Raw genomic sequence first — 13,135 nt, 5'->3', positions numbered from 1 at the left:
TGCAATTAGGCTATATACACTTGTGGTTCACCTCCTATGGAACCTGCTTAGATGGAATTCCTCCTTTACAGATTGTGAAATGTGGATATCCGTTATCCTTAATTAGCCCATATGGGATTGATCACTCTTTGCGATACTCAAATTCCCTTATGATTTCCTCTCCATGCGTTTCTCCATATGTGGGGACAAATTGCCAAACATAGTGTTTTATCCTTATAAAAGATTTCTGCTTTATTGCTTCCAAAAGATACACTCACATTTGTTGTATGAAGTGTAAGACAAATTGCATAGCACGAGTAATCCGCCAGCCGTTGAGTCATGCACCCGCCGTCTGTCAAACAATCCGGCTTTCTCCGAGTGACATTCCAGCCCCACCCCTACACGTTACGCCACTGGTCACGTGGCTTCATCAGGGGGTTGTGATAGGTTAGTCACTCTTCCATAGCCAGCTTAAATAGCACAACCGCGCCATTTTGTTGTCTATCCAAAGGGAGCGGTCATGTTTTTGGGGGCACTTTCACAGCTATAATATTATTGCCAATTGTTACATATGTTTCCTTACTGCTATGTCTACCCGGAGAAATTTATTGTGACATGACTCTGCGGTTTAACGGGATACAAAACAATCCTTTTTATATACAACAATATAACAATACTACACCTAAAAAATGTATGTTATATTATACATATAGATGTATGTGTGTGACCACACACATCCATATATGTGAAAACTATTTATTAAATATAAAATGTATATAACAATAAAAATATATACACAGAGAATACTGTATATATATAGATTAAAGAAAAAATAAATAAAAAAAGGAAAATGTCATACAAAGAATAATTTATACAAATAATAAAAATGAGTATCTCCTGTACAGCATATCTACAATCTACCATTCTTCTGAACTATAAAAAAATATAAAATATATATATATAAATATATATATATGAGAAAATATGAAAATAAAAAATATATAAATTATAAAAAATATTAAAATAAAAATAATAAAAAATATATGGAATGCACAGTTACTCCCACCTAGACGTGATTCTACTAATACACCTGAATGAGTGGGCATGGAATATACCTTTAACCATAAACAAAAATTTAATAGAAATGTATATACTCCTCTATCGTAATTGTTACCCATGATGAGGTGTTACTTAAATGCACAATCCATCTGACATATATATGTGTATTTGTGTGGAAAAATGAGAGACGAGCTGCTGCCGATATGATATTATTCCCCCATATTCATCACACAAATACACATACTAACCCAGGTAGAAGAAAAGGAACCATGTGTGAATAATAACTCATATATCATGCTAAAATCTAAACGTCACTAATAAAGCATGATAAATCGAATTCCTTATTTAACCCCCCTGGTGCTAAACTGCCCAACTCATAAATCCAAAATGACTCTTTTTTACTAATTTCTCGCACTAAGTTATCTCCCCTCCAATGTGGATTATGTTTGGTAATACCCCAAAATTCTACTTTCTCTGCGTTTTGGTTATGATGTTTGTTAAAATGTACTGATAGGTGATGATATTTGTAGCCTATACTAATATTGTGTATGTGTTCTTTCATACGTTCTTTGAGACCTCTTTTTGTGCGTCCTATATATAAATAATTACATGGACATTTCAGGGCGTATACTACACCCTTACTATCACATGTAATAAATTGGTCGATCTCATATTGTTTCCCATTTTTGGGGTTGATAAATGATTGTCTACGTCTTGGATTCCCATGCGTTCTTTTACAACTATAGCATCGACCACATCTATAGAACCCTGTCTCATTGAAAAAACTCAAGGTACTGATGGACTTCCGGGGAGGTTCTAATACGTTTTTGACTACTCGATCTCGAACATTAGATGCCCTTTTGTAAATAAACCGAGGTTTATCTTTAATAATGGGTTTAAGGGTCTTATCTAATTTCAATATATTCCAATGCTTGGATATAATTTTCTGTATATCTCTGTGTTGTTTGTTATAAGGTAATATTATCGATATATCTTGTTCATCTGCTTTATATTGTATTTTCTTTTCTAATAATGTTGTTCTATCTATAACTTCTATTCTCCTACTTTCTTCTAATATAGTTTCTCTCTTATACCCTTTATCCACAAACCTTTGGGTCAGTATTTTGCTCTGCTCTCTATAATCTTCTACATTGGTGCAATTACGTCGCAATCTTAAGAACTGTCCTCTAGGGACATTCTTAATCCATGGTCTGTGATGACAACTGTTGACAGGAATATATGAGTTACGATCTGTTTTCTTAAAATAATTTGTTGTTATTATACCATCCCCTGTGTTTATTAGTTTGAGGTCTAGAAAATTTATCTCTTTCTCGTTAATATTCCAGCTTAATGTAATGTTTTTAGTGTTCTGATTCAAATTCTGGTAATACTTAATCAATGATGGGACATCCCCTCTCCATAATAGTATGATATCATCAATAAATCGGCCATATTTAACTATATTACTACTGATATCATTAAATATTACTTCCTCCTCCCATTTCGCCATATATAGGTTGGCGATGCTAGGTGCGAAACGGGCACCCATCGCCACACCCCTTACTTGTAGGTAATACTCTCCTTTATACCAGAAATAATTATGTTTGAGAGAAAATTGTATGCATTTAATCAAAAATTGTATTTGTTTTTTACAAAGAGAGGAATATTTATTTAAAGCCCATAATGCTGCATCCAACGCTCCTGTATGATCTATAATAGTATATAATGAGGAGACGTCTGCTGTACTTAGAATCAGGTCACTATTTACCTCGATTGTTTGTATGATATTGATAACATGTGTGGTATCTTTAATATGTGCTTTAGTTTTTTCTACCAGGGGTTGAAGGAATTGGTCTATATACTGTCCAATCCTGGATGTTAGACCGTCTATACCATTAACTATTGGTCTCATGGGGGGATCCTTCAAATCCTTATGTATTTTTGGTATAGAGTAAATTATTGGTATTTTACTCACCGATGGCACCAAATATTTCGCCTCTTTCTCATCTAAAATATCTTTTCTCTTTCCATATTCTATTATTTTATTTAACTCCTTTTTATACAGCTTCGTAGGATTACTAGTCAATTTACAATATGTTTCTGTATCTTCTAACATTTTACTCATAGATCTTGATTTTTTGGATTAAATGTAGATTTATTTTTCAACGTACTATGTTGTGTGTTACTGATATTCTGGCTACTAGTTTTAATCGGATTTTGTATAAAATACTTTTTAAGATTTAATTTTCTCACAAATTTTTGCACACTGACATAAGTTTCAAATTTATTCAATTTGTTAGTCGGTGCAAACTTCAAGCCTCTATCTAGTACTTTGATCTCTTCTATGGTTAAAGGTATTCCACTGAGATTGTATATGCCCTGACCTATGGATCTCTTCTCCTTTTCTTGTTTCCTATTTCTTCCTCCTCTCTTTCCCCTCTTTCTGATCTTTCTGTATTGTGTGTGGGATTGTAATCCCACCCTAAAAAAGGGTTAGGAATGGGGTTCTCGTGTTGTATCTGCTCCAAAGGTGAATAACTATTGTGAGTAGGTACGTTATACACATGGTTGGGTGGTGGAGGATAACCTTGTTGTTTATATCCTGGGGATCTATAATAATTGGGTCTATATCCCTGTGTGTTCCTGGGTGGGTGACCATATGGTCTTCTGTAACCTCCCCCTCTATATCCTTGATTGTAATATGGTTTAAAACCTGGATGAGGGTGTCGATAAGAATCTCTATTTTGAGGTGGGTACTGATCATATTGTCTCCAATTATCTCTGTTATGACCATAATAGGATGGTCCCATCTCTTTTTTAGATATGGGTGTTTTCTGGGTTTGGCTTGCATTTTTAGGTGTTGTAAATGCTATAGATTTTTTCACTACTGCTTCACTATTTGGTACAGATTTAGTGGGTGTGCTTTCTGTAGATGTAGTGCCTGTGTTGTTAATTTTGCTTTGCCATTTATACACCTGTTTAGAACTGTAATCTTGTACCACTCTTTGATATTTCCTTTTTTTCTTATTTTTATTTTCCTGATCTTTATTCTTTACGTACCTATTCAATTCACTCATATATTTGCCAAACTCGGAGTGATCCTTAAATGAATCTATTTTTTCTGCTTGCTCTTTTACATTTATTTCTATCTTCCTCATTTTCCTTTGTTTCCTTTTGGTAAGAAATACCAACAATTCTAAACTTTTCTCGCTAAAGAAATTGTACCATTCAATTTAGAGAGATTAAAGTATATTTCAAGGAGAATGAGACAGAGGAAGTATTGACAGCTACAGTATGGGAAAGCCATAAGGTATATATAAGAGGAATCTTGATTGCGATGGGAGCAAGGAAGAAAAAAGAAAGAAGAGAGAGGGTTAGTGGACTCCTAAAGGAAATCCTGGATTTGGAGCAGATACATAAGAAGAAAATAACAATAGAAACAAGACAGAAGTTAAGGGATAAAAAAGACGAGCTAGAGAGACTGATGGAAGAGGAGAGGAGAAGAGTATATAACAAAGTATTAAGTGAAAGATATAGATGGGGAGATAGACCAGGAAAATACTTAATGAGAGCCCTGAATAAAAAGAAAAACAGGGATTTTGTCAACTGTTTTAACACCAAAATAATGTAATTCTACTTATCAAGCTTTGTAAGTGGTTCAACCATTTCACACAAACGAAATTGCTCCAATGTAAAAACAATATAAGGGCAACTGGCATCCACCAGTGCTAGCTGACTGTTGTTGCACACCGCAGTGAGATACACCTGGCACTGAGTAGAAACAAAATCAGCAGAAAAACATTTTTAGCCCTATTGAACCTATGCAGCTGGCCAGAGACATTGTGTGATGAAATACAATATAGTCAAGAAAAGATCATTTCACATTTCTCTAGATGTGAAAAAATCATTCTGGAAAAAAAATTGTTGTCCAGAGTAATTTATTAGAACTCCTTGCACAGACATCCATACGTAATCCCTCTGGAGGGTGGGTGCATGACTTTACAGTGGTACTGTACAAAATCCAGCAAGGAAGAAAAAAATAATTAGCATACTGAGAAGAAGAATTTGAAGGAGGATTGCTGAAGTCCCATATCAGCCAAAAAGTTTAATTGATATTTCAAGAGCTTGGTGGCCTTTTGTTTTCAAGGAGCCAGACAAACACTGCACGTGTATAAAAAAACACAACAAAACAAAAAAATGTAAATCTAAATATATATATATTAAACAATTATATATATCTATATATATAGATATATATTTATATATATATATATATATATACATACATACATCTTTTATCACAAGGAGAAGCTGGTCACAGATCAATGCTATTGATATGCATAAAGCTGGGACAACTGCCTGTACCATGAATAGATTAGCCACCTTATCTGTGTGGTCTTAAATGGGAAAAATACCATGCTGTACCTGTGGAAGCTCTGTGGATGGAGATGGAGAGTAATAATCTACTCACTCTTTTGGAACCAGGACTAAAATACCCCAAAACAGGAAACATTTTCTAATTTTGCACACATGCTTAGATTAGAAATTTCTGTGCATATTTGTCCTCTAAGAATTACTCATTCAATCAAATAACAGAATTTGTTTATAAGGAAGCTGTAGTATGGGAAGTGGACACTAGATGGTACTGGTCTGAATAGCTGGGAAGAATAAAACAACAGGAAAAAAACAAAGAAACAAATGAACAAAAAGCAACAAAATAAAATTTTTTGTAAAAAATCCACTTTAATGTATAATGAAAAAAATCGCAATATATAACCCAATTCTTTTGTAACATATGAAAGATGATGTTATGCCGAGTAATTGCACTGCTTAAAAAAATTAAAGGAACACTTTGAAAACACAACAGATCTCAATGGGGAAAAATATCATGCTGGATATCTGTACTGATATGGATTGGGTAATGTGTTAGGAACGTAAGAATACCCCATCATTTGATGGAAATGAAAATTATCAACTCACAGAGAAATTAATTCAAAGACACCCCGAAAATCAAAGTGAAAAAATGATGCAGCAGGCTAGTCCATTTTGCTGAAATTTTATTGCAGCAACTCATAATGGTACTCAGTAGTTTTTTTGTCCCCCACATGCTTGTATGCATGCCTGACAATGTCAGGACATGCTCCTAATGAGACAACAGATGGTGTCCTGGGGTATTTCCTCCCAGATCTGGACCAGGGAATCAATGAGCTCCTGGACAGTCTGAGGTGCAACCTAGCGGAGTCGGGTGGACGAAAACATGATATCCCAGAGGTGTTCTATTGGATTTATGTCAGGCGAGCGTGGGGGCCATTCAGTGGTATCAATTCCTTCATCTTCCAGGAACTGCCTGTATACACTTGCCACATAAGGCCAGGTATTGTCATGCACCAGGAGGAACCCAGGACCCATTGCACCAGTGTAGGGTCTGACAATGGGCCCAAGGATTTTATCCCGATAAATAATGGCAGTCAGGGTGCCATTGTCTAACCTGTAAAGGTCTGTGTGCCTCTCCATGGATATGCCTCCCCAGACCATCACTGACCCACCATCAAAACAGTCATGCTGAACAATGTTACAGGCAGCATAATGTTCTCCATGGCTTCTCCACACCCTTTTTACGTCTGTCACATGTGCTCAGGGTGAACCTGCTCTTATCTGTGAAAATCACAGGGCACCAATGGCAGACCTGCCAATTCTGGTGTTCAATGGCAAATGCCAATCAAGCTCTATGGTGCAGGGCAGTGAGCACAGGGCCCACTAGAGGATGTCGGGCCCTCAGGACACCCTCATGAAGTCTGTTTCTGATTGTTTAGTCAGTGGCCTGCTGGAGGTAATTTTGTAGGGCTCTGGCAGCGCTCATCCTGTTCCTCCTTGCACAAAGGAGCAGATACTGGTCCTGCTGTTGGGTTAAGGACCTTCCACGCCCTGCCCAGCTCTTCTAGAGTAACTGCCTGTCTCCTGGATCTTCTCTATACTCTTGTGACTGTACTGGGAGACACAGCAAAACCTTCTGGCAATGGCACGTATTGATGTGCCAACCTGGAGGAGTTGGACTGCCTGTGCAACCTCTCTAGGGTCCTTGTATCACCTCATGCTACCAGTAGTGACACTGACCAAACTAGTAAAAAATAGTCAGAAAAGATGAGTAGGGAAAAAATGTCAGTGGCCTCCATCTGTAATACCATTCCTGTTTTAGGGGTCGCCTCATTGTTGCCCAGCTGAAACTGATTAACAACCCCCTCTGCTACTTAACTAACCAGATAAAAATCCAGTAATTTAATTGAATTGATGATATACTCTGAATAAAAAGTGTTCCATTAATTTTTTTGAGCAGTGTACATACCTAATATGTCACACTTTGAATTTGCGCACTCAAATGGAATGGCGACAAACTGAGACATTTAAAAAAAGGCAACGCTTTAAAAATTGTCATAGCTTGCCTGTTTGGAGTTAAAGAGGAAGTCTATCACTAGAAATATTGCTCTCGCTTTAAGGTTCACGGCAATACCTCACATGTGGGTGCGAACACTGATTACATATGCATGCGTGACTTACGTATGCCTTCACTTCTGTATGCGAGCATGGAGAGATGGGGGTGCTTTTTTTTTTTTCTTAAGTATTTATTTTTTTTACACTGTCCCTTTCCTTTTTTATTATCACTTTTATTCCTGTTACAAGCATTGTAAACATTTCTTGTAATAGAAATGAGGGATGACAAGTCCTCTTTATGGAAACATCTGTGGCAGCCCCTCCCAATGCTTCTGAAAGCAATCCAGTGGCTAATCAGCTGCTCAGATCTCTTTTATCTGAAAGAGAAATGACTGCTGAAAAAAAAATACCAGGGTTATGGCTGATAGCTTCAGCCATACCCCCGTATATTATCACTTGCAAACCACAAAATACAGTATATATACGTATTGTGGTCGGCAAGTGGTTAAAAAGGATACAGGACGAAAACAAAGCACATTCTCAAAAGAAGGCTGTCCATACTGCACTGTTGGGAAATTACCAACATAGCAAAATAATGGGGACAAAATATTAAAAAGAACATTTGAAACAAAAATAAATAAGAAAAAATGAATGAGAAAAAAATAAAATAATAAAGAAGTAATTGACGTGAGCTCAAGCGGCTGGAAGGAACAGCAAAAATGGCATAAACAAGCAATGTGGTATGTTAGCAGTACATACAGTAGATAAGTAAGACTACAGCACTCATAAATGTGTAAATATCAATAAAATGTGCTTATCTAAAAATCAAACAAATAGAAATAAAGGTAGAACCACAATTTAATTAATTACAGTCTGGTAAGAAGCGTGATAGCAACAAATTGGTATTATGTCCCTGGGTTTAACCATTTGTAAGCCATGGATCCAAAAGCATTCACTTGGAGTAACCCTTACAGGGTTTAGAAATGTGATCAATTACTATGCCACAGAGTCTGCAGATTTGGCATTGAGCTTCCACAAAGTGAACAGTAATCGGATTGTCATGGTTAACAGCTTTAGTAAGTTGATGAAGATTGATGGTCATCTAAATGTCATTTCTAAAGCTAGAGTTTGCAAGGACCAAAAATCATGTCTACATAAACAAGGGAATAGAGACATTTTAGAACTTAAAAAACACCCCTCAGTACTGCACTTGAAATATGCATTAATAATTTGCATCTTATGTGTGGATGTGAGAAAATGAACCACAAAACATCACACTACAAACATTACAGTTGAAACATTTGAAACAACCTTTTTTGACTATACATTTTTACTGAAACTTCAAAAATAATCCAAACACATAAGGCAGGAAAATAAGACAGCTTCAATATTCCCTTATGGAACTGAGTGTTGCATAGCTGTGCTCAAGTGTGGACAGCAATGATTGATGTAAGATGTTGAAAAACTCAACTTGTTGAGCTTGTGTTGTGTTTTACTCACTGGCAGCCTGGTGCAGGGAAATTGCAGAGAAAAAGTTGCTGAGCATTTAGAGGGAACTCTGAAAAGAGAGTGATTATGGTAGACACTGTCCTCTAGAGTTTCCTACAGAGTGTGTATTTGGAGAAGAAAATTCTCCCTGTGAACCTGTGCCATCTTATATTTCTTCCATGTCCAGAGGTGTCTGACAGCAAGGGGAAGCAGCTTTTCAGTGTGTAGAATCGGTGCTGTGAGTCGCTGTGATCAGGCCTTGTTCAGCAGCTTGGCCATTCCCCCTGTAGCAACCTTTTTTCTCCAACAATTTAAGTCATGCATTAACACAGAGCCCAAATTAGATGAATTTGACAAAAATAACATGAGTAGGATTTGCCTTCTGTCTTTTTTTAAAGAATTGACTATTAACCTCCTTGGTGGTATGATTCTTTCCGATTTTTTGTGCTGAAAGCGGTACCATTTTTTTGCATGGAAATATGTAGTTTTTTATTGTAGGCTGTAATTTTTAGGAATAACTCACTGAAATCTGTACCAACAAGAGTCTATTAAACATTCCGGATATGATCAAATTTGAAACACGAAATCATAAATTCTAATTTAATAAATAATCATAAAAAATAATAATATAATAATAATAATATTAATTCAATAATATAATCAAACCAAAAACACTGAAATTTGAAATATAGCGCCAAGTTCGCACATCGCTGAGCAAAGTCGCAAAATCGTTTTCAGTGTCTGATGACGAATTTCCCCACAAATCATTATCACTCAATTCTGCAAGTGGTTCTGATTTACTATCGCTGTTCTCTAGCTGTTCTAAAACCGCTTTTGACGTAAAGGGATGCTTTTTGGATGCCATGGACTTTTCTAAGTTTCCAGGCAGAAAGAACATTCAAAATGCAGGCAGGGCACAGGACAAAGCAGTAGGGACAAAATATATGTGAAATGCATTGAAACAGCAATGACAGCAAAAATGACATTTTTAAAAAATTTCAAATTTCCCGCCGGTTTTGGCGCACGTACGTCCCGACGTCACAGGGACCGGAACACAGAAGCCGGATGCCGGCATCGGCCGGAGGAGATGGCCGGGGACGCTGCAAGGGACACATCGTGGGAGCGAAGGACAAGGTCAGTGCTGCAGGGACTCCCTGAGCAACGCCGCATGGTAAGACCGAGTGTAGCTCGGGGTTACCGCTGTTGGTATAGAAATTTTACTCCGAGCTACACTCGGGATTATCGCTAAGGAGGTTAAGTGAATGTGATGGAAAAGGGTTTGAGGGTCCTTGTAGATCATACAGTCAGCAAAAGCATGCAATGCCAATCTGCAGCTAACACATCAAGCAGAATACTCTCAGGTATTAAACATGGCACACACAGAAGTAATAAATCCATATTTCTGCCCCTATATGAAACACTATTTTGGCCTCATCTTAAATATGCAATTTGGTTTTGGTCACTAATCCACAGCAAGGATGTTTTCGAAATAGAAATAGTTCAGCGAAGGTCAACTAAATTAATGAGGTGGTTGTAGGACCTCAGTTAAATGAAACAATTGCAAATTATGATAACACTGTGGGGTTGATTTACTAAAACTGGAAAGTGCAAAGTCTGGTGCAGCTCTGCATCGAAACCAATCAGCTTCCAGGTTTTATTGTTAAAGCTTAATTGAACAAGCTGAAGTTAGAAGCTGATTGGCTACCATGCACAGCTGCACCAGATTTTGCATTCTCCAGTTTTAGTAAATCAACCCCTGTATAATTATTTCAACTGTGAATATAGTAACTATAGTAACCTATTTACTCTATGATCCCTGAAGTAGACACATGGGCATGATTTAGGAATGGATGAAAAAGATTTCATTTCAAACTGAGATAGAGGTTTTTTACTAGTAATCAGTCAAAATAGGGAACTCTGTTCCACAGGAGGTGGCATTAGCTAACAGTGTTGATCACATTCAAAAAATGTTTAGATATCTTGCACAATCAGCATATATTCAGAGCTGTGGGAATTCTTAAATTGGGTAGATGGTTGATCCAGGGATTTATCAGATTTCTAGTATAAAGTTAGGAAGGTTTTTGGATTACATACTGTACATCTCACATTGACATACATGCAGATTTTGAACTTGATGGACTTTGACATTTTTTCAGTCTTATCTGCTATGTAACTATGTAAGTAAGTATCACCAATAGTATTGGCCATTATCTCAAAAACCAGTATTTCATATTTCCAGATTCTTCAATGACTACTAGCTGTCACTGATGCTATAAGCATGCAGAACAGTTTATATACTTGAGTGTCATTCACATAACAGTACATGGGCATAAGAGTCAAAGATGTACTTGTATAAAAAGGTGTACTGCCCATTGCATGTAAGCACAGGTAATGAGTGAAGAGGTTAAATGGGATAAATCTTTTAGCATTAGGAGTAAGTGAGTGAAAATGTGGAAGAAAATGTTTTGACATACCGTATGACTTTTTTAATTCATTTTTTTAATTGGCTATTTGCAGCTTCATCGAACTTGAGAAATTTGTTAATTAGGTTTGCTAAATTTGACAAAGACCATTAGACAAATTCCTGATCTTGTAGTACTGGAAAAATTACAGTTATTAAATGGAAGACTTGTTTTGTAGTTGAAAACATGTGACTTTCTTTGACAAATATAGGTCTTAAACTAACCAACTTCCATAAAACTTTAATCAATTGATTTTTTGTGTTTGTAATGGCTTAATAGCTCTCTGACTATAATAGTGTCACAAGGGGCTTGAAAACTAGAGAGTTCTAAATCTGGTGAAGCTGTGCATGGTAGCCAATCAGTTTCTAACTAAGCTTTAATAACAATGTCTCGAAACTGAATGGTTTCTATACAGAGCTGCACCAGATTTTGCACTTTCCAGTATTAGTAAATCTCCCCCATAGTGTCCCCCAAATAAGTCATTTTGACAAATATGTATTGTTTGTATTGGGCAAAATAATATTTCAGTCACTAGCCATCTCATTATCCTTCAAGAAAAAACTGAAACTCTCTTTAATTGAATGTGGGGTGCTCAGATGTGAGGGTCTACCCTAGCAGGGCTAGAGGATGTTCCAAACAGCCCATAGTTTGAAATCCCAGGGGGCTAAGAATAACCCACACTAAACATAATCCGCCAATTAAATACTTTTTAAAACATGTTTGCCAAAATTATAAGACTCCTTTAAAGTGGAAATAAACTGTATCTAAGTACTACAAACTGAAAACACTGTTTATTTCACTTTTAATATTCTAAGCAAGCTCCCTATCCATCCGTGTCTCCATATTTTGTTGACAATTTACTCCAAAACCAAACCATGAAACAAAAACCAAAAACACCCCCTAGCATTTCTAGCTGTGGCTATCTTGAGTAAGGGAAGATAGTTCATGTACAACCTACTTCCAGGAATCCATCTGCCCTTAGCTCAGGCATAAGGGCAGGAGAGCGTGCTTAGCTGAGAATGCCCCTCCTCCCCTCATCTAGATGAAAGAAAGAAAATGCACATAAAGACTCATGGGGTGTATTACATCATTATTGCCTAGGCTACAAACCAGAATGTCATGATTCCATGCACATCGATCTGCCACCGGGTTTTGCCTCTTGTCTGAGTTTCTCGTATTCCTGCCTATCTGCTCCAAACTTTGGTATTTTTTAAGCCTTTCCACCTGTGTGTTAGTGTTCAAGCAACGTGTCTTCATGTGGAAGCTGAAGCCCTATGGTTCCTGTGGTGTTTGCTGCCTCTTGAGTATTCCCATATTCTGTGGGTTGTTTGATCCTGTCTTTGTTCTCAGTGTTTCCCCTTTGGCTGTGTAGTTATATTACCTTTGGTTTCTGTCCCTGGATCCTTTCATTTCCTGTTGCTGTGTGGGTGTCCTTCTCAGCATTGTTTCTTGTTGTTTGCCCTGCAGCCCTTTTGCCTCTTGCTGAGTCACTCTCTCTGAAGCATTGCCCAGCATCCATCGCTCTCCCGCGCTTTACACTTGTCCCCTGCTATTCCTTCCTAGCTTGCTGCAGGAAGTTAATTGGTTCCTAGTGTCCTTCCAGCATGCTATTCAGTTGCACAGTGCCTGCACGGGTGTGTTAGAGAGCCGCAGCCTGGAGGCAGCCACCTCCAGTGGCTCTGGTGAAGACTGGATGGCTCCTTAGATCCTGCAACTCT

Source organism: Staurois parvus, unplaced genomic scaffold (assembly GCF_062004578.1).
Source record: "Staurois parvus isolate SC_StPar_1 unplaced genomic scaffold, SC_StPar_1.0 ptg000321l, whole genome shotgun sequence".
In the NCBI taxonomy this organism is placed as follows: Eukaryota; Metazoa; Chordata; class Amphibia; order Anura; family Ranidae; genus Staurois; species Staurois parvus.
The sequence above is the reverse complement of the archived record's forward strand: the minus strand, read 5'-3'. Positions refer to the sequence as shown.